The sequence below is a fragment of the Ranitomeya variabilis genome, chromosome 1 (assembly GCF_051348905.1).
Source record: "Ranitomeya variabilis isolate aRanVar5 chromosome 1, aRanVar5.hap1, whole genome shotgun sequence".
NCBI classification, from domain to species: Eukaryota; Metazoa; Chordata; class Amphibia; order Anura; family Dendrobatidae; genus Ranitomeya; species Ranitomeya variabilis.
In genome coordinates this window covers 30,449,313-30,470,789 of record NC_135232.1, presented here as the reverse complement: position 1 = coordinate 30,470,789, position 21,477 = coordinate 30,449,313, and the positions used below count along the sequence as shown (strand labels likewise).

The following is a 21,477-nucleotide window of genomic DNA, read 5'->3' as shown; positions in this document are numbered from 1 at the left end:
AGACAAGAAAAAAAAACTTTTCAAGGCTATGCGCCAGATTAAACAGTAAATTCAGGTGTAATACCTTACTCCACCTACAGATGTCACTGCTGCTACCAATGTCTACTATGACAACATATAATACTTGGAAACAGTGACCTCTTGTGGCAATAACTTAAAAACACCCAAAAGAGGGTTTTCTGCTACCTGTACGCCCCCTATGGGAACACTCGAGCAGAAACTGATTCCATGGATGTATTTTACCCATGTGGGATACTCTGTAGTGTAGTCAGTAGTCTGACATGAAGTGCCACTGCCCCATCCAATTCCCATCACATATCAGAGAAATCTGATTTTTTTTTTCCTCTCCACTTATGAGCCACTTCTAATCTCTTCCTAATTCACTCTGCAAAACAGCTAAAATCCATCTTGGTCAAAACAAGATGAACTGTGAGCTGACAGAGATCAGATTACAGCTATCTATTAAAGTCTCTGGATAGGGGCGGGGCAGAGTGAGAAAGAGGTCCAGGCATAGACTCGTGCTGCTGTTCTATAGTAAGTATCTTTATAATACTGGATTCACAGCTACATTGATCAGGACTTCTGTAATGGATCCCATGCTGCTGCTCTTTTCTAGTATTTTATTTCACCAAGGTGCTGCATTCACAGTTACACTGTTCAGAACTGCTGTATCATGACCTTCATGCTGCTGCTTTCTAGTAAGTGGTTTATCTCACTAAGATGCTGAATTCACAGCTATACTTCCCAGAAATGCTGTATCATGACCATGTTCATGCTGCTTTCTGGTAAAGGTTTATTTCAGCCCAGAGCTGGATTTACAGATATACCGCTCAGTACTGCTGTATAATGACTCCCATACTGCTGCTTTTCTAGTAAGTGGTTTATCTCACTAAGTTGCTGCATTCACAGCTATACTGCTCAGAAATTATGTATCATGACCATGTTTATGCTGCTTTCTGGTAAAGGTTTCACCGCAGAGCTGTATTTACAGCTACACCGCTCAGTCCTGCTGTAAAATGACTCCCATACTGCTGCTTTTCTAGTAAGTGGTTTATCTCACCAAGTTGCTCCATTCACAGCTATACTTCCCAAAAATGCTGTATCATGACCATGTTCATGCTGCTTTCTGGTAGAGGTTTATTTCACCCTGGAGCTGGATTTACAGCTACACAGCTCAGTACTGCTGTATAATGTATCCAATGCTGCTGCTTTCTAGTAAGTCTTTTATCTCACAAAATTGCTGCATTCACAGCTATACTTCCAAGAAATACTGTATCATGACCATGTTCATGTTTTTTGTGGTAAAGGTTTATTTTACCCCAAAGCTGGATTTACAGATACACCGCTCAGTAGTGTATGTGCTACATAGAGAAAGGAGAGCAGGAATCCCTCATGTCTATGTGCGGTGTATTATATATGACAGCTTATTCTTATGAAAGGACAGGGACACTTGAAGACTCTGCCTCCAGGAATGTTCAGTCTCATTCGTCCAATGTATAAAAACACAATATATCCCCTATACGCTTTCTGTTCTTTTAAAAAGAAACATTTGGTTCTGGAAACTCCACCCCCCCCCAAAAAAAAAAAAAGTAAACAAAAGAAAAGAATCTGTCATTTCTAGGACAGCACAAGGTAAAATATGCAGATGGCGTCCTCCCGAGGACCCGGAATGTTCTCCAGTAACACGACCGTGTCCTATAAAAATACCTGCCCTAATCCCAACCAGAAACACGGGGGATAGCACCCCGGGAATCAGGACACAAACATGGCGCAATCATTAACCCTCAGGATGCCATCAGATTTGCTACTTTTTGACGGAGATTTCTTTGTAACTTTTCCTCTCTGCAGAATCTTTGCACTGACAATCTGCTGCCATGTAGGGGATTGTGCAGCTTTTTTTTTTTTTTCACCAGAACTGTTGTGGGAGTAAATTGTTTAACTATTTTATTTTTGGGACATAGAAAACAGCAGCAATCCTGACATTGTTTTTGAGAGTTGATTTTCGTGGTGTTCACGTGCCAGGTTCCCTTTAACATAACTTTGTTTCATTGCAGCTATTTGCTAAATTCAAAAAAAGTTCATTTTTTCTCATTAGTGTACACTCTGCACCCCATCTTGACTGAAAAAAAAACAGAAATGTAGAAATTTTTGCAAATTTATTAAAAAAGAAAAACTGAACTATCCCATGGTCATAAGTATTCAGACCCGTTGCTCAGACACTCATATGTAAGTCATATCTGTCCATTTCCTTGTGATCCTCCTTGAGATGGTTCTACTCCTTCACTGGAGTCCAGCTGTGTGTAATTACACTGATGGGACTTGATTTGTAAAGGCGCACACCTGTCTATATAAGACCTCACAGTGCATGTCAGACCAAATGAGAATCATGAGGTCAAAGGAACTGGCCAAGGAGCTCAGAGACAGAATTGTGGTGAGGCACAGATCTGGCCAAGGTTACAACAGAATGTCTGCAGTACTCAAGGTTCCTAAGAGCACAGTGGCCTCCGTAATCCTTAAATGTAAGAAGTTTGGGACCACCTGAAGTCTTCCGAGACCTGGCCGTCCAGCCAAACTGAGCAGTCATGGGAGAAGAGCCTGGGTGAGAGAGGTAAAGAAGAACCCCAAGATCACTGTGGCTGAGCTCCAGAGATGCAGTAGGGAGATGGGAGAAAGTTCCACAAAGTCAGCTATCACTGCAGCCCTCCACCAGTCGGGCCTTTATGGCAGAGTGGCCCGACGGAAGCCTCTCCTCAGTGTAACACATATGAAAGCCTGCATAGAGTTTGCTAAAAAACACATGAAGGACTCCCAGACTATGAGAAATAAGATTCTCTGGTCTGATGAGATGAAGATAGATTGGTGATTATTCTTAGCGTTATGTGTGGAGAAAACCAGGCACTGCTCCTCACCTGCCCAATACAATCCCAACAGTGAAACATGGTGGTGGCCGCATCATGCTATGGAGGTGTTCTTCAGCTGCAGGCACAGGTTGTCACTGAAGGAAACATGAATGCGGCCAAGTACAGAGATATCCTGGATGAAAACCTCTTCCAGAGTGCTCTGGACCTCATACTTGGCCAAAGGTTCACCTTCCAACAAGATAATGACCCTAAGCACACAGCTAAAATAACAAAGGACTGGCTTCAGAACAACACTGTGACCATTATTGACCGGCCCAGCCAGAGCCCTGACCTAAACCCAATGGAGCATCTCTGGAGAGACCTGAAAATGGCGTCCACCAACGTTCACCATCCAACCTGACGGAACTGGAGAGGATCAGCAAGGAAGAATGGCCGAGGATCCCCAAATCCAGGTGTGAAAAACTTGTTGCATCATTCCCAAGAAGACTCATGGCTGTACTAGCTCAAAAGGGGCTTCTACCCAATACTGAGCAAAGGGGCTGAAGACTTATGGCCATGTGAGATTTCAGTTTTTCTTTTTTAATAAATTTGCAAAAATTGCTACATTTCTGTTTTTTTCAGTCAAGATGGGGTGCAGAGTGCACATTAATGAGAAAAAAAATGAACTTTTTTGAATTTACCAAATGGCTGCAATGAAACAAAGTGAAAATTTTAAAGGATCTGATCTTCACTGAAGAGAGTGGTAGGTGTGGGGCTAATAAATTGCTTTTTAAATCCCACTTATGGAGCGCAAGAGGCGCAAAAGGGTCAGATGTGCACTTGGATGGGAGACAGCTCGCAGTACCGCTTGCGGCCACTATACAAGGTAGAGAGACTGTTCCCTTTTTGCATGGCGCCATTATTCAGCTGATCGTGATAGGGCCAAAACACCCCCCTTCATTTTTGCATTTAGTGTGGCTGACATTTCAGTCATAAATGAAACCTTCTAACACTATGCAAAGCCCATGGTCGCTACTGCAGATGGCATCACAAGGGTTAATCACATGGCTCAATTACCGTATGCCATACTATCGTATGTATTATCCAGTGAGTTAAAAATGATGCTTTATTTTAGTAGTATTTTTTTCACTTCCAAAAAAAAAGCTGTTGTGAACACCAGGGGGCGCTGTTGCACCAGTGAATGCTTCAAAAACAAACTGCTATTCACACCCAGCACATATACATGTAAATAAAGTTAAGCTGGATTACAGCAGAGTTTCTCTTTTAACACATTGTGAGGGTTTGTTTACACAGACAGGTGAGAACGGGGCCCATCATACAATTACCCCATTATTGTAGGACTGAAATCACAGAGCATTGCTTTCTTTCTACACCCGAGCAACACAGAACCAGCATGGACCCATAGGAAGGGAATCTAGTTTAAGCTAATATGTACCTCAAGGTCATGTCCCTAAACTGTCCTAGGTGGAGGTTTGCAAAACTGGAGCCCACGATGATGTCGTATGGAAGTACCTGCACATAATGTCTCTATGTCAAAACTGAACAATTCCATTTAGGTTATCAAAATACTTCCAGAACTTTCTAGATACATAAATAGTGAGAATATTTGTATATATTATTCAGTTATTTCATATAGCTGCCAGCAGGCAATGCCATAAAGAAAGATATACTGTGTTGTAACTAAAATCTGTAGATTATTGGGTACCGCCATGGGGTCATTAGAAAGCCCATGGCAATATATTACTTTTACATACGAAGACAATACCACCAAACTCTTATGGTAAAGTGGGTATACATCATTTATGGCCCAAATAAAGAAATTAATCTTTTTTAGGCCAGTCTATGCCTCAGGATAATTCCACCAATCTGTCCTACACTGAGGCTGCAAAATAAGGGGCCATCTCTGTTGTATGAAAGAGCCTGAACTTAGTTTCTCCCATGATAAGGCCAATCAAAGCCAAACAGGATTTGTTTTCATGAGGGCATTGACATAAAGGAGCTATGGGATTTGAAATATTTTTAGTAAACTTTTAAAAAAAGCTCATAAACTATCTCGATAGCAGAATTGTGAAAATGTTGCAATCTCATACAGCTTTCAGCAGTCTGAGAAATATGGAAGTGTAGAGGGGTGTACTCTGTAATAATTGTGATCTGAAGAGTATTGGGCATCGCTATGGGTTCAGTACTAAGCCCATGGACAGATCTTGGCAGTATATTATACATAGTGCAGACAAACCCCTCTGAAATGGACAGTGATGTGGATCTACATAGTAAAGGGGGTGTCCATACAATAAGGGTAGATCACGTAGGACCCAGAGGAAAAAGGGAATCTAGTTTAGGTTAATCTATACCTTAGGACCATGACTCACAATCTCTTTTAGGTTTCGATTTTGTTTTAGATTTTGAACACAGGGATGCCTCTGTGCTCTCACCTACACACCACTGCCATTTGACAAAGCAAAACAAAGGCAGACAGGAAGAATTGTCATGTGAAAATAGGAGTACAGGAGCTACATGCTTTGAAGTCAAACACTGAACATTTTGTGAAGAAAAATCAAAAAACTTCCTTAACCATACGGATAGTGAAAAAAGTTTGAGCGTTGGTTGTATACGAACAGCTTTTTCAAATATATGCCAGCAGACGTGCCATATGGAAGTGATGAAAAATATTGTGTGGTAATTCGGATTTACAGAGTATTGGGCACCGCTATGGGGTCAGTACTAAGCCCATTAACATGTTTTCCAGTATATTACTTATATATGCTGAACAAGATGCCAATGTGGACTTGCACAGTCAAGAAGGTCTCTATACTATGTACTGTAGACCACATATGGCCCATAGTAAGAAGGAATGGTAGCTTAGTCTGGTATATACCTAAAGACCCCTATACATATTTGACTAATGTCAGCCGCACCCACTGAAATCAACAGATTGTGCTCATTACAGCAGCTCTCCACTCTGCTCAATACACGGTATTCTGCCTACCCCTGTCACATCCATATGTCCTATTAATGTATAGAGTGAAGATAATCCCTTTAAATCCTATACATAGTACTGAAAATATAGAAACCAGTGACACCATCAGCTCTCCTCAGCAGGGAGGCAGGCTTATTACACCCTGGAAAAACAAATTAAAAATCAATGTATCATGTCGAGTGCAATCCTTGTGTCAGGCTCCGCCCCTTTGGAATCATAAAGAACACAATGTTACAGTTTTCTCTGGAGTGCTCCTTTAAGAACAGAAACTGATGAGTGTGCGTACCTGTACACAGCCGTAGGTATGTGAAAACTTTGCAGATTTCTCCCTGTACAATTGATTGAACAACTACACCCATCATACGTCACTTAATAATGGAGGCGGCTGACATGACAAACACATTTATTATAACAGGGCTGAGCAGTGATGAAGGAGAACAAGAACAACCCAAGGAACCGCAGCCGGCAATAGGGGCAGGAACATGGCAGGGCCGAGTTTGTTAGGAGCAGGTTGGAAGACAGTTGTCAGATGTAGTAGAGCTGAGTTTGTCAGCTGTAGATTATAGTAGAGCCATCACATGTAGCAGAGTTAAGTCTGTCAGATGTAAGTGGTAGCAGAGCATTTGTCAGATGTAGCAGATTTAGGTTGCAGGAGACTTGTCACATGCAGCGGAGCCGAGTTTGACAAATGCTCAACTACCACTCACATCTGACAAACTCAGCTCTGCAGCATCTGACAAATGCTTTGCTGCCGCTTATATCTGACACATGTAGGTTGTGATAGAGCGGTAAGATGCAGAGTTGTGTTTGTCAGATTTAAATGGTGACACAGTTGTCACACGCAGCAGAGCTGAGTTTATAAGATGTAAGTTCTAGGAGAGATGTCAGATGCAGCAGAGTTGAGTTTGTCCCGTTAGATATGGCAGGGAGTAACATGTCTGGTTAGGTTGTAGGGAAGCCAGTGCATGCAGCAGAGCTGAATTTGTCAGTCAGATTTAGTACAGCTGGATTTGCTACATGTAGAGTCCAGGAACGCTGATGCAGCAGAGCTGTGGGAAGATGTCAGACGCAGCAGAGCTGTGGGAAGATGTCAGACGCAGCAGAGCTGTGGGAAGATGTCAGACGCAGCAGAGCTGTGGGAAGATGTCAGACGCAGCAGAGCTGTGGGAAGATGTCAGACGCAGCAGAGCTGTGGGAAGATGTCAGACGCAGCAGAGCTGTGGGAAGATGTCAGACGCAGCAGAGCTGTGGGAAGATGTCAGACGCAGCAGAGCTGTGGGAAGATGTCAGACGCAGCAGAGCTGTGGGAAGATGTCAGACGCAGCAGAGCTGTGGGAAGATGTCAGACGCAGCAGAGCTGTGGGAAGATGTCAGACGCAGCAGAGCTGTGGGAAGATGTCAGACGCAGCAGAGCTGTGGGAAGATGTCAGACGCAGCAGAGCTGAGTATGTCATTTAACAAAACAGATTGTGATCTGCATCTTAGAAAACTGCAGGTCAGAGAACCTGAAAAATAAACAATGTGGCGCCGCACATCTGCAGTCTGATGACATAGTGGAAAATACCCAACAGCAACCTCCAAAAATATCATCCATCCACATTGCCATGGGGCTCAGATGATTGTAAACATCATGGTTTTACATTGGTTAATGAAGCTTCACGCAGTCCAAACAACGGTCGCAAAAAAAAAAAAATCAATAAAACCAATTTGGCTCTGCTACATCTGTAGATTGATCGTATCCTTATGTTTCATGACAACTAATAATTATACTAAGGATGTGAAAATAATCAAAAGTGAAGAGCTTTTCCTTTTAGAACTTGTGATGTTCGTTTGTTTCTTTCCTTTATTTTTCCCTTTATAGCCTAAAAAGTGGAAAAGTAAATAAATTGTAGATAAAAATCAATCCAGAAGGATTAGAGTAAATTTTTTTGGGACAGAAATATTGAGTTTTTGTTTATTTATTTATTTTAAAAGTTGCAATTTATGAATCGGATACAAAAGTCTGGAAAAAGTAAACACGAAAAATAGACTTAAAAAAGTCACAAATTAAAGGAAGAATTTGGTGCAAATCAAAAGTAGGTGAAAAACACCAAAAAACTAGACAAATTAAAAAAAAAAAAAAGTTAGAAGTTTCCGCTCCAAAAACTCCTTGAAACACCCAGCGTGCAAATAAACAGTGTCTCCTTCAAAAATTCAGCAAAAAGACGTTTGTGTGCAGACTTACTGTTTTTCGCAGCCTTTTTGGCTACTTTTCTCTAGAATGTCGCATTTCTAAGGTTTTTTTTCCACTTTTTTTTTGTGCAGAAAATCTGCTGCGGTTTACATGTGATTTCATGAAAACGACGCCCCCCTGTGGTCTAAAGACGCCGCTGAACTCTGCGGTTTTGAGGCTTTTTTTTCCCTCCTATAGGCTTCTATGTGGATCCTGAAAAAACGTCTAAAAAATGCAATTGTGTTTTTCATGCAGAATCCCAGAATTTCTGCACATTAATAAAATCTACATAAAAAAAAGTATAAAAAAGGGGAATGATTGCTGATTTGTATATTTTGGGGCAGAAAATAAAATGCTATATTTTTGCACGTGGAAACATGGCCTTATACTGTAGAGAGGACATACTGGGAGTTGTAGTCTCACAATCACAGGCGAATCCCAGCAACAAGGGAGCACATGGGTCTCTTTTATTGGGACATAAATTGCATACTGTTTCTTAAAGGGGCATCTTGCTAAATGTAGCAGAGCCGAGCCGGTCTTATTCTCCTCTCCTTGTAAATCCTCCGCTCACCACTCAGGTTCATGATACTTAATTTTATTTTTTTTTCTTAAAGGGTTAACCGGCTTGGATGGCATGAAAGCAAACCCCCCTGGGTGACAGTTTTGGGGGCAGCTGACCGGCCCCAAGGCGCAAGGAACAGCAGAGCGCAAGAGTTGTCGCTTGTACCAGTGCTAGACCACCACGGGCCACTGGGTGGCGCCAAAGACACTGGGATATTCTGCCTGCTGGGCTGAAGTCCAGTTAACCCCTTCCTTCTCTCAGGTGCTGTGCGACATATTGTGAAGTGCCGCCTGGCGAGCGCGCAGAGGACGAGACGTCGCGGTGTAAATCCAAAAGTTCATTTGATGCCCTTATTAAATTAAAAAGGATTTCCTTCTCCCCCCCAAGAGATTAACATTTAATCCAACTTCTGGGTGGCTGACCGTCAGATCGCAGAGCGTCGCCCTCTGATTAGCGGGTGCATCGCCCTATAAAAGAGATTTCGCTCCATAATTAAAAGTTGCTTTGATGCCGGCGAGCGGCGGATCCTGTCTGTTTACATTGCCGCCATGTCACGGGGAGCGAGACGTCAGATTATAAATCCTGTAGAGGAAACTCTCAGATTAGATTTACGGGTCCGTGACGGCCAATAAAACCTGGGGGTGCAAGGCTCTAATCCCAATCTCAGTGGTGCAGGATTCAGCGCAGTCCCCGAATCCTAAATCAGAAGAACACTAATCCTAGTCTGGAGGTGCAGACCCCTAATCCCAATCTGGGTGAGTACAGACCCCTAATGTAAATCTGGGAGTACAGATCACTAATCCTAGTCTGAAGGTGCAGACCCCTAATCCTAGTCTGGAGTACAGATCACTAATCCTAGTCTGAAGGTGCAGACCCCTAATCCTAGTCTGGGGTACAGATCACTAATCCTAGTCTGGGGGAGTATAGACCCCTAGTGCATATCTAGGAGTACAGATCAGTAATCCTAGTCTGGAGGTGCAGACCCCTAATCCTAGTCTGGGGTACAGATCACTAATCCTAGTCTGGGGGGTACAGATCACTAATCCTAATCTAGGGGAGTATAGACCCCTAATGCATATCTAGGAGTACAGATCAGTAATCCTAGTCTGGAGGTGCAGACCCCTAATCCCAATCTGGGAAGGGGGAAGGAGTACAGACCCCTAATGCAAATCTGGGGGTACAGATCACCAATCCCAATCTAGGGGAGTACAGATCACTAATCCTAGTCTGGGGGTACAGATCACTAATCCCAATCTAGGGTCTAGGGGAGGACAGCTCACTAATGCAAATCTGGGAGTACAGATCACTAATCCAGGTCTGGAGGTGCAGACCCCTAATCCCAATCTGGAGATACAGATCACTAATCCCAATATAGGGGAGGACAGATCACTAATGCAAATCTGGAGGTGCAGATCACTAATCCTAGTCTGGGGGTGCAGACCCTTTATTCCAATCTAGGGGAGGACAGACCGCTAATCCTAGTCTGGAGTTGCAGACCCCTAATCCATATCTGGTGGAGTACAGATCACTAATCATAGTCTGGAGGTGCAGACCCCTAATCCAAATCTGGGGGCACAGACCACAAATCCTAGCCTGGAGGTGCATATCCTCGGGGGGTGAAGGCCAATATTCATTTGATTATACAAATCGCCAATCCCAATTTTGGGATTAATCTGAAGTTGAAGTTGTGTGAGCCCCGAGTCCTCATAGGAGGATATAGTCCGGGGGTGCAGGCTGCTAATCTTAGTCTGAGGAGGACACAAACGTTTAATCCCAAAGCACCTGGGCACAAACCCCAATATAAGGGGGTGAGATGCTTCTCATTCTGGGGGGCCGGTCACTAATCCCAGTTGGATAGTGCAGGCAACTAATCCTAATCTGAGGGTCTGGATCACTAATCTTGGAAGTCATGGAGATCAACAATCCCAAACACAAGGTGAAAGAGGCAGAGATTGCAAATCCCAAGAATCATGGACAGTCCGATCATCCTAATCTGGCAACTGCAGAACCCAATGTTTCAGGGCTCCAGACAGCAATCCCTCAGAAGGGCTACAGACCCCTAATCTCAATCTGGGGGTATTGGTCACTCACCCCAATCACATGGGACCGACCTCTATACCCAATGTGGGGGCTCAGGTCACTAATCTCAGTCTGAGGGGCACAGACAGCTAATCCGTCCACACCACTAATCCCAGTCCAGAGGCGCAGACCCCTAATCCCAATCTGGGGGTATTGGTCACTACAAACATAACAACCGCTCATCTCTGCAAAACACGCCTGTCCCTGGCGCCAGAATTAGGAAAGTGGCGCAGATCAAACAAATCAGACACAAAACGTGACAAATAGGAAATCAGAAGGAAAATAAGAACAAAATGTATCAAAGTCGGCTTGTTGCTAGGTTACATAATAAGTCCGTCCGAGGAGGGGTGGTCCCGGGGCAGGATGGAGGCGGTGGGATAAGTTTTCTGATCTCTACTCCTGCATGTTACAATGTATCAGTGTATGCAGACCCCTATATACCCCCGAGACCCCTGCATCTATAGAGCTGTATATATATATATATATACTCTCGTGGCTCACACAGATACAGGAACAAGATCAATCACAGTGTAAGGAAGTGGAACTACTGAGAAATATATATATATATATATACACATACACACATACGAGAGAGTGAGCCCTCGCGGGCAGGGTCCTCTCTCCTCATGGACCAGTCCTGACTTGTGTTGCTTAAGATTACTGTACTTGTTTTTATTATGTATACCCCTCCTCCCATGTAAAGCGCCATGGAATAAATGTCGCTATAATATTATATATATATATATATATATATATATATATATATATATATATATATATATATATATATATATATACCCTCATATCTCACACAGATACAGGAACAAGATCAATCACAGTGTAAGGATACAATGCTACTGAGAAATATATATGTGTATACACACACGAGAGGGGGAGACACACACATATATATTTATATTGCATATACACACACTATATGCACATTATATATATATATATATATATATATATATACACACACACACATACACTATATACACACAGTATATGCAGACAGAGATACTTACACTAGCTATAAACACACACACTATATATATATATATATATATATATATATATATATATATATATATACACATACAGTATACACACACACACTTACACTCGCTATATACACACAGCATATGCACATATATATATACACACATACTTACACTCGCTATATACACACATATACATATATACACACACACACTATACACACATACAGTATATGCCGACAGAGATACTTACACTAGATATATATATATATATATATATATATACACACAATATATACACATACAGTATAATACACACACACTTACACTCGCTATACATATACACACACACACACACACTATATACACATACAGTATATACACACACACACTATATACACACTTACACTCGATATATATATATATATATATACATACAGTATACACACACTCGGGATATATTCACCCCCCTCCCACCTCTGTGGCCGTGCACTGTGGCTGTGCCTCCATCTGATAGATCACAGAGGTCCAGCCCCGCTCCATCTGCTGCCCCCCAGCAGAGCGCTATACCGAGGGGATATTATACAGTATACAGAGCGCACGCTGTTACCTGTCCGCGGCAGCAGGGGGCATCCCTCCCCGAGTCTCCCCGCAGGACCCCGGGCTGCGTCCTGTCCCGGCTCCCCCATGTCCGGGCTGCAGGGATTTGTGGGGTACAGTCCGGTGTCTCCCTGCCCGGTGCCGGCTCTCCTCCTCCTCCGGCGGTGCCCGGTGCCGGCTCTCCTCCTCCGGCGGTGCCCGGTGCCGGCTCTCCTCCTCCGGCGGTGCCCGGTGCCGGCTCTCCTCCTCCGCCGGCTCCCTCCAGCTGCTCCCGGTCTCCTTATGTTTCGCCGCCGTCGGTTCTGCCCCGAGTGTCTCTGCCCCTGACGGGAGCGTCAGTGCTGGCAGCAAACCCCGCGCCGCCCCCGGCTCCTCCCGTGTAATCCGGCTCCTCCCGTGTAATCCTCCACGGCGGGCGGGAGGGGCGGCTGTGACACCGTGATTGAGGGGCTGAGCCCGCGGCCGGTGCCGGTCCTGGGCGGCCGCCTCCTCTGTGCTGAGATAAAGCTGCAGTCCCATGTAAGGCTACGTAACAAGACCTAGCTCTAGTCTGTAGTGTAAAATGAGGTAGGTCTGCCTGCAGTCCTATGTAAAACCACTCCTAACGTATTATAATGCGGTGTGACATGACAAACTCCGCTCTGCTTAGTGACTGTGGCCATGCCTGCATCATGCGTCACCACCCTGCGCGCAGTCCTATGTAAAATCACAGCTGATATACTGGCCTAATGGGAGGCATTTGAACTGCAGTCCCATGTAAACCACAAACAACACAGTTTCATGTCAATTGTGTCCAGTCAGTGACACTCAGCTCTGCTACACTGGATACAAAAAGTCTACACCCCCCCGTTAAAAGGTCTTTTTTTTGTCATGTAAGAATAATTTCATAACCCACCATTAATGTCGGCCATAATCTGCACAGATCCGGAGGGAGACATTGGAACAGAACTGACGTGGTTGCATAAGTGTGAGCCCCCTCTTAGAACTGGGGAAGTCCTAAACAGCCGACAGCGCCAGCGACCGCCGAGAGCCGACGGTAACATTAAAGGAGCTGCAGGAATTCATGGTCGATCCTGGTTGTGTCCTGCATGTGACAACAATCTCCCGTATTCTTCACATGTCCGGCCTGTGGGGAGGAGGGCAAGATGGAAGCCTCATCTTACAAAGAAAAGCATCCAAACCCGGCCGTGTGTTACCAAACAGCTGCCAAAAGCCTGTGGGTAACGTGTTACATCTGATCAGACCAAGGTTGTACTATCGGCCATAATTCCCAGAGGCGTAAAGCCAGCACCGCGCATCACCAGAAAAGCACTATTCCCACAGTGAGGCATGGTGGGGGCAGCATTGTGCTTTGAGACTGTATTTTGGCAGCTGGAACTGGGGCTTTAGTGAAGTTGGAGGGAATTATGAACAAATCCAAATATCAGTGAATTCTGTGATAAATCCTTGCTAAAAAGCTGAAGATGAAGAGGAATTTCACCTGCTTTCCTCTATGGAACTATCCCTTTCTGATGGAACTGCCCCTTTAAATAAACTACTGATAATATGTGACGCCACAATCAGATGTGCCAGATGGATGGAACTGTGGGTGAGTGGATGAGAGGGTGGGTGGGAGAATGGATGGATGGACGGATGAGTGGGTGGGAGAATGGATGGATGGACGGATGAGTGGGTGGGAGAATGGATGGATGGACGGATGAGTGGTTAGGTGAATAGATGATGGATGGGTGGATGAGTGGGTGGGTGAATGGATGATGGATGGATGGACGGATGAGTGGGTGGGTGGGTGAATGGATGGATGAGTGGATGGGTGGGTGAATGGATGGATGGATGAGTGGGTGGGTGGGTGAATGGATGAGTGGGTTGGTGAATGGATGGATGGATGAGTGGATGGACGGGTGGGTGAATGGATGGACCGTTGGATGGATGAGTGGATGGATAAATGAGTGGGTGAATGGATGGATGGATGGGTGAATGGATGCATGGTTGGATGGATAAAGGATGAATGGGTGGGTGGACGGTTGGATGGATCAGTGGGTGAATGGATGGATGAGTGGGTGGATGGATAAATGAGTGGGTGAATGGATGGATGGGTGAATGGATGGATGAGTGGTTGGACGGATGGATGGGTGGGTGGGTGAATGGATGGATGAGTGGGTGAATGGATGGATGGATGAGTGGGTGGGTGAATGGATGAGTGGGTGGGTGAATGGATGGATGGTTGGATGGATGAGTGGGTGGATGGATAAATGAGTGGGTGAATGGATGGATGGATGAATGGATGGATGGACGGTTGGATGGATGAGTGGGTGGGTGAATGGATGGACGGTTGGATGGATGAGTGGGTGGATGGATAAATGAGTGGGTGAATGGATGGATGGATGGATGAGTGGGTGGGTGAATGGATGGATGGTTGGATGGATGATTGGGTGGGTGAATGGATGGATGAGTGTGTGAATGGATGGATGGATGAGTGGGTGGGTGAATGGATGGATGGTTGGATGGATGAGTGGGTGGATGGATAAATGAGTGGGTGAATGGATGCATGAATGGATGGATGGATGGACGGTTGGATGGATGAGTGGGTGGGTGAATGGATGGATGAGTGGGTGAATGGATGGATGAGTGGGTGGGTGAATGGATGGATGGTTGGATGGATGAGTGGGTGGATGGATAAATGAGTGGGTGAATGGATGCATGGTTGGATGGATAAAGAATGAATGGGTGGGTGGACGGTTGGATGGATGAGTGGGTGAATGGATGGATGGATAAATGAGTGGGTGAATGGATGGATGGATGGATGGACGGTTGGATGGATGTGTAGACTTCTGTATTCCGCTCATATGATGCGGACGGACTCGTGTACCGGCTCCAGCATTGTCCCTGGTGAGGACGAGGTTTCGGCTCCGGGATGAGGTACCGATGTTTGCGTTCCCTGACAGCAGCAGAGGTAGTGAGTAGATCAGGAACATTTCCCGCCATGATGTCCCCACAGAGGCCGCAGCTGATACATCAGACGTGTGCCATCTGTAGTGATTCTGTGCCGGTGCCGTATTAGCAGACGCCTTTATTACTGGGTAACGGATTAAAGGCATTTCATGGTAGTTGAACATTTCGGTTTTACCTTGAGCCCCAGAGTGGAGCCGCAGATTATGTGAGATGCAGAAACATTACAGACAAAGCTGCTGTGTGATGGATTATAGCAACTATAAAAAGGGCCCTTAATTGTCACCATCTAGGGGTCTGTACAGCCCCTCGGGGCATTATACAGCAAGACATAACTATGAATTCCTGCTGGGATAGAAAACAGAAATCCTTAAAGGAGTGCTCCACTTCTCTTCACGTTAATCTTAATTTATTTTTGCACTTTATAGCGGTATTATTTTGTCATTGTATAGCGGTATTATTTCTGCACTTTATACTTTATAGGGGAATTATTTTGGCATTATATGGCTGTATTATTTTGGCATTATATGGCTGTATTATTTTGGCACTTTCTGGTGCTATTATTTTGGCATTGTATGGTGGTATTATGTTTACACTTTTTGATGGTATTATTCTGGCACTTTATGGCAACATTATTTTGCAATTTATCATGTAATTATTTTGGCACTTTACACCGATATTATTTATGCACTTTAAGGTGGTATTATTTTGGCATTGTATGGAGGTATTATTTCAGTACTGTATGACAATATTAGTTGAGAACATTATAATAGAATTACTTTGGCACTGTATAACAGAATTATATGGGCACTGTATAACAAAATTATTTGGGCACTGTGTAAAGCTGTTTTATTAGGGAGCTGTATGGTGGCATTATTTGGACATTGTCCAGCAGTATTATTTCTGCAATGCATTTTATAGTAATCATCCCTTTAAGATGTATTTGGGTACTGTTCAGTGGTTTTAATTGTAATTGTATAGTGGTATTATTTGGGAACTCTATAGGTATATTATGTTGCCATTAAATTACCCTATTATTATTTTTACACTTTATGGTGGTATTATTTTGGCTCTGTATGGCAGAGTTATTTAGACCCCATATAGTGACATTTGGTCATTGTATAGTTGTATTAGTTCGGTGATGTAAGGTGACAATAATTGGTCACAAATACAGCAGTATTATTTCTGCACTGTATGAGGGTAGTATTTGAACAAAATATTGCTGCATTATTTGCACACTGTATAGAGGTATTATTTGGTAACATTATCGTGGTATTATTTGTGAACATTATGGTGGTATTATTTGGGAACATTATGGTGGTATTATTTGAGAACATTATGGTGGTATTATTTGGGAGCATTATAGTGGTATTATTTGGGAACATTATGGTGGTATTATTTGGGAATATTATGGTGGTATTATTTGGGAACATTATGGTGGTATTATTTGAGAACATTATGGTGGTATTATTTGAGAACATTATGGTGGTATTATTTGGGAGCATTATAGTGGTATTATTTGGGATCATTATGGTGGTATTATTTGGGAACATTATGGTGGTATTATTTGGGAACATTATGGTGGTATTATATGGGAACATTATGGTGGTATTATTTGGGAACATTATGGTGGTATTATTTGGTAACATTATGGTGGTATTATTTGGGAATTTTATGGTGGTATTATTTGGGAATATTATGGTGGTATTATTTGGGAACATTATGATGGTATTATTTGGGAACATTATGGTGGTATTATTTGGGAATATTATGGTGGTATTGTTTGGGAACATTATAGTGGTATTATTTGGGAACATTATGGTGGTATTATTAGTGATCATTATGGTGGTATTATTTGGGAACATTATGGTATTATTTGGGAACATTATAGTGGTATTATTTGGGAACATTATGGTGGTATTATTTGGGAACATTATGGTGGTATTGTTTGGGAACATTATGGTGGTATTATTTGGGAATATTATGGTGGTATTATTTGGGAACATTATGGTGGTATTATTTGGGAATATTATGGTGGTATTATTTGAGAACATTATGGTGGTATTATTTGGGAGCATTATAGTGGTATTATTTGGGATCATTATGGTGGTATTATTTGGGAACATTATGGTGGTATTATTTGGGAACATTATGGTGGTATTATATGGGAACATTATGGTGGTATTATTTGGGAACATTATGGTGGTATTATTTGGTAACATTATGGTGGTATTATTTGGGAATTTTATGGTGGTATTATTTGGGAATATTATGGTGGTATTATTTGGGAACATTATGATGGTATTATTTGGGAACATTATGGTGGTATTATTTGGGAATATTATGGTGGTATTGTTTGGGAACATTATAGTGGTATTATTTGGGAACATTATGGTGGTATTATTAGTGATCATTATGGTGGTATTATTTGGGAACATTATGGTATTATTTGGGAACATTATAGTGGTATTATTTGGGAACATTATGGTGGTATTATTTGGGAACATTATGGTGGTATTGTTTGGGAACATTATGGTGGTATTATTTGGGAATATTATGGTGGTATTATTTGGGAACATTATGGTGGTATTATTTGGTAACATTATGGTGGTATTATTTGGGAACATTATGGTGGTATTATTTGGGAATATTATGGTGGTATTATTTGGGAACATTATGGTGGTATTATTTGGTAACATTATGGTGGTATTATTTGGGAACATTATGGTGGTATTATTTGGGAACATTATGGTGGTGTTATTTGGGATCATTATAGTGGTATTATTTGGGAACATTATGGTGGTATTATTTGGGCTCATTATAGTGTTTTTTTGGGAACATTATGGTGGTATTATTTGGGAACATTATGGTGGTGTTATTTGGGATCATTATAGTGGTATTATTTGGGAACATTATGGTGGCATTATTTGGGAACATTATAGTTTTATTATTTTGGTACTCTATGGTGGTATTATTTGGGAACATTATGGAGGTATTATTTGGTAACATTATGGTGGTATTATTTGGGAACATTATAGTGGTATTATTTGTGAACATTATGGTGGTATTATTTGGGAACATTATGGTGGTATTATTTGGGAACATTATGGTGGTATTGTTAGTGAACATTATGGTGGCATTATTTGGGAACATTATGGAGGTATTATTTGGTAACATTATGGTGGTATTATTTGGGAACATTATGGAGGTATTATTTGGTAACATTATGGTGGTATTATTTGGGAACATTATAGTGGTATTATTTGTGAACATTATGGTGGTATTATTTGAGAACATTATGGTGGTATTATTTGGGAGCATTATAGTGGTATTATTTGGGATCATTATGGTGGTATTATTTGGGAACATTATGGTGGTATTATTTGGTAACATTATGGTGGTATTATTTGGGAACATTATGGTGGTATTATTTGGTAACATTATGGTGGTATTATTTGGTAACATTATGGTGGTATTATTTGGGAATATTATGGTGGTATTATTTGGGAACATTATGATGGTATTATTTGGGAACATTATGGTGGTATTATTTGGGAATATTATGGTGGTATTGTTTGGGAAGATTATAGTGGTATTATTTGGGAACATTATGGTGGTATTATTAGTGATCATTATGGTGGTATTATTTGGGAACATTATGGTATTATTTGGGAACATTATAGTGGTATTATTTGGGAACATTATGGTGGTATTATTTGGGAACATTATGGTGGTATTGTTTGGGAACATTATGGTGGTATTGTTTGTGAACATTATGGTGGCATTATTTGGGAACATTATGGTGGTATTATTTGCATTGTAAATTACACTATACATTATATTGTCATTAGGATTTGCACGCTGTGCGGCATTTTTCTTTGTGGACTATTGTGCTGTATTAAAGCATTACAATCTAGATTCTAATACTTGTCATAATACTTCATTATTAATCACTGATGAAAGTACACTAATAGCGTCCAATTTACAAAAGTTGTCCGGAAACTACAACTCCCAGGATACTCCAACTCCAGTCCAATAAGAGGAGAGTATATAGGAGCGCTGGGTCTGTGGTGGGTCACATGTATCATGCTCTGCCACCATATAGCGCCACATAAGGTACTGGCACCCGATGAATAGGCTGTAGTAATAAATCCACCTGACACTACATCAATGCAAAATAAACATCTGGGATTTATTCAAATCAGCCGGCTCCGACCCGTCATCGTGCTTTCTGCAGTTCACAGTATTCCTCGAGAAGGAAATGGGATTTTATTGTTACATCAGGTAAGGTGTCTCTTTACATGGGAACCGTCCATCAGAAGAACAGAAGAGAAGGACCCACTCAGGGAGCTGACCGGTGCCCATCATATAGTGTTAGACCCCTATATACTATACTACTCCCATATCCCAGAGACACAATCTGCCTCCACAGCCTTGTCTGACACAATATATTCTCCTTTCCCAGGTAGATTCTCCTACCCAAGACATTGGGGAGCCGCCTGACTGCACCGAGTGGATATCTGTGATATTTTAGTAATGTGTATATGTGTGTAATGTGTATACAGTGGGTACGGAAAGTATTCAGACCCCTTTACATTTTTCATTCTTTGTTTCATTGCAGCCATTTGGTAAATTCAAAAAAGTTCATTTTTTTCTCATTAATGTACACTGTGCCCCATCTAGGCTGAAATAAAACAAATGTAGAAATTTTGGCAAATTTACTAAAAAAGTAAAAACTGAAATATCACATGGTCCTAAGTCTTCAGCCCCTTTGCTCAGTATTGAGTAGAAGCACCTTTTGAGCTAGTACAGCCATGAGTCTTCTTGGGAATGATGCAACAAGTTTTTCACCCCTGGATTTGGGGATCCTCGGCCATTCTTCCTTGCAGATCCTCTCCAGCTCCGTCAGGTTGGATGGTGGACGTTGGTGGACGCCATTTTCAGGTCTCTCCAGAGATGCTCAGTTGGGTTTAGGTCAGGGCTCTGGCTGGGCCGGTCAAGAATGGTCACAGAGTTGTTCTGAAGCCACTCCTTTGTTATTTTAGCTATGTGCTTAGGGTCATTGTCTTGTTGGAAGGTGAACCTTCGGCCAAGTCTGAGGTCCAGAGCACTCTGGAAGAGGTTTTCATCCAGGATATCTCTGTACTTGGCCGCATTCATGTTTCCTTCAATGACAACCAGTCATCCTGTCCCTGCAGCTGAAAAACACCTCCATAGCGTGATGCTGCCACCACCATGTTTCACTGTTGGGTTTGTATTGGGCAGGTGATGAGCAGTGCCTGGTTTTCTCCACACATACCGCTTAGAATTATCACCAAAAAGGACTATCTTCGTCTCATCAGACCAGACAATCTTATTTCTCATAGTCTGGGAGTCCTTCATGTGTTTTTTAGCAAACTCTATGCAGGCTTACATATGTCTTGCACTGAGGAGAGGCTTCCCTCAGGTCACTCTGCCATAAAGGTCCGACTGGTGGAGGGCTGCAGTGATAGTTGACTTTGTGGAACTTTCTCCCATCTCCCTACTGCATCTCTGGAGCTCAGCCACAGTGATCTTGGGGTTCTTCTTTACTTCTCTCAACAGGGCTCTTCTCCCACGATTGCTCAGTTTGGCTGGACGGCCAGGTCTAGGAAGACTTCTGGTGGTCCCAAACTTCTTCCATGTAAGGATTATGGAGGCCACTGTGCTCTTAGGAACCTTGAGTACTGCAGAAATTCTGTTGTAACCTTGGCCAGATCTGTGCCTTGCCACAATTCTGTCTCTGAGCTCCTTGGTCAGTTTCTTTGACCTCATGATTCTCATTTGGTCTGACATGCACTGTGAGCTGTGAGGTCTTATATAGACAGGTGTGCGCCTTTCCAAATCAAGTCCTATCAGTTTAATTACACAAAGCTGGACTCCAATGAAGGAGTAGAACCATCTCAGGCCGGTTTCACACGTCAGTGGCTCCGGTACGTGAGGTGACAGTTTCCTCACGTACCGGAGCCACTGACACACGTAAACACATTAAAATCAATGCATCTGTGCAGATGTCATTGATTTTTTGCGGACCGTGTCTCCGCGTGCCAAACATGGAGACATGTCAGTGTTCGTGGGAGCGCACGTATTACACGGACCCATTAAAGTCAATGGGTCCGTGTAAAACACGTACCGCACATAGACTTTCTCCGTGTGCAGTCCCTGTGCCGTGCAGGAGACAGCGCTACAGTAAGCGCTGTCCCCCCCACATGGTGCTGAAG

The 21,477-nt window shown here is 42.7% G+C and overlaps 1 protein-coding gene across 1 annotated transcript in view; it reads right to left on the bottom strand.

The window, feature by feature from the left end:
* PRLR (prolactin receptor) overlaps positions 1–12,472 on the bottom strand; it is a 30,679-nt gene extending 18,207 nt beyond the window's left edge. Inside the window, exon 1 of the mRNA XM_077281754.1 lies at positions 12,303–12,472. The gene's annotated coding sequence lies outside the window, so the exon portion shown is untranslated. The remainder of the gene's footprint in view (positions 1–12,302) is intronic.
* Between the last annotated feature and the right edge of the window lie 9,005 nt (positions 12,473–21,477).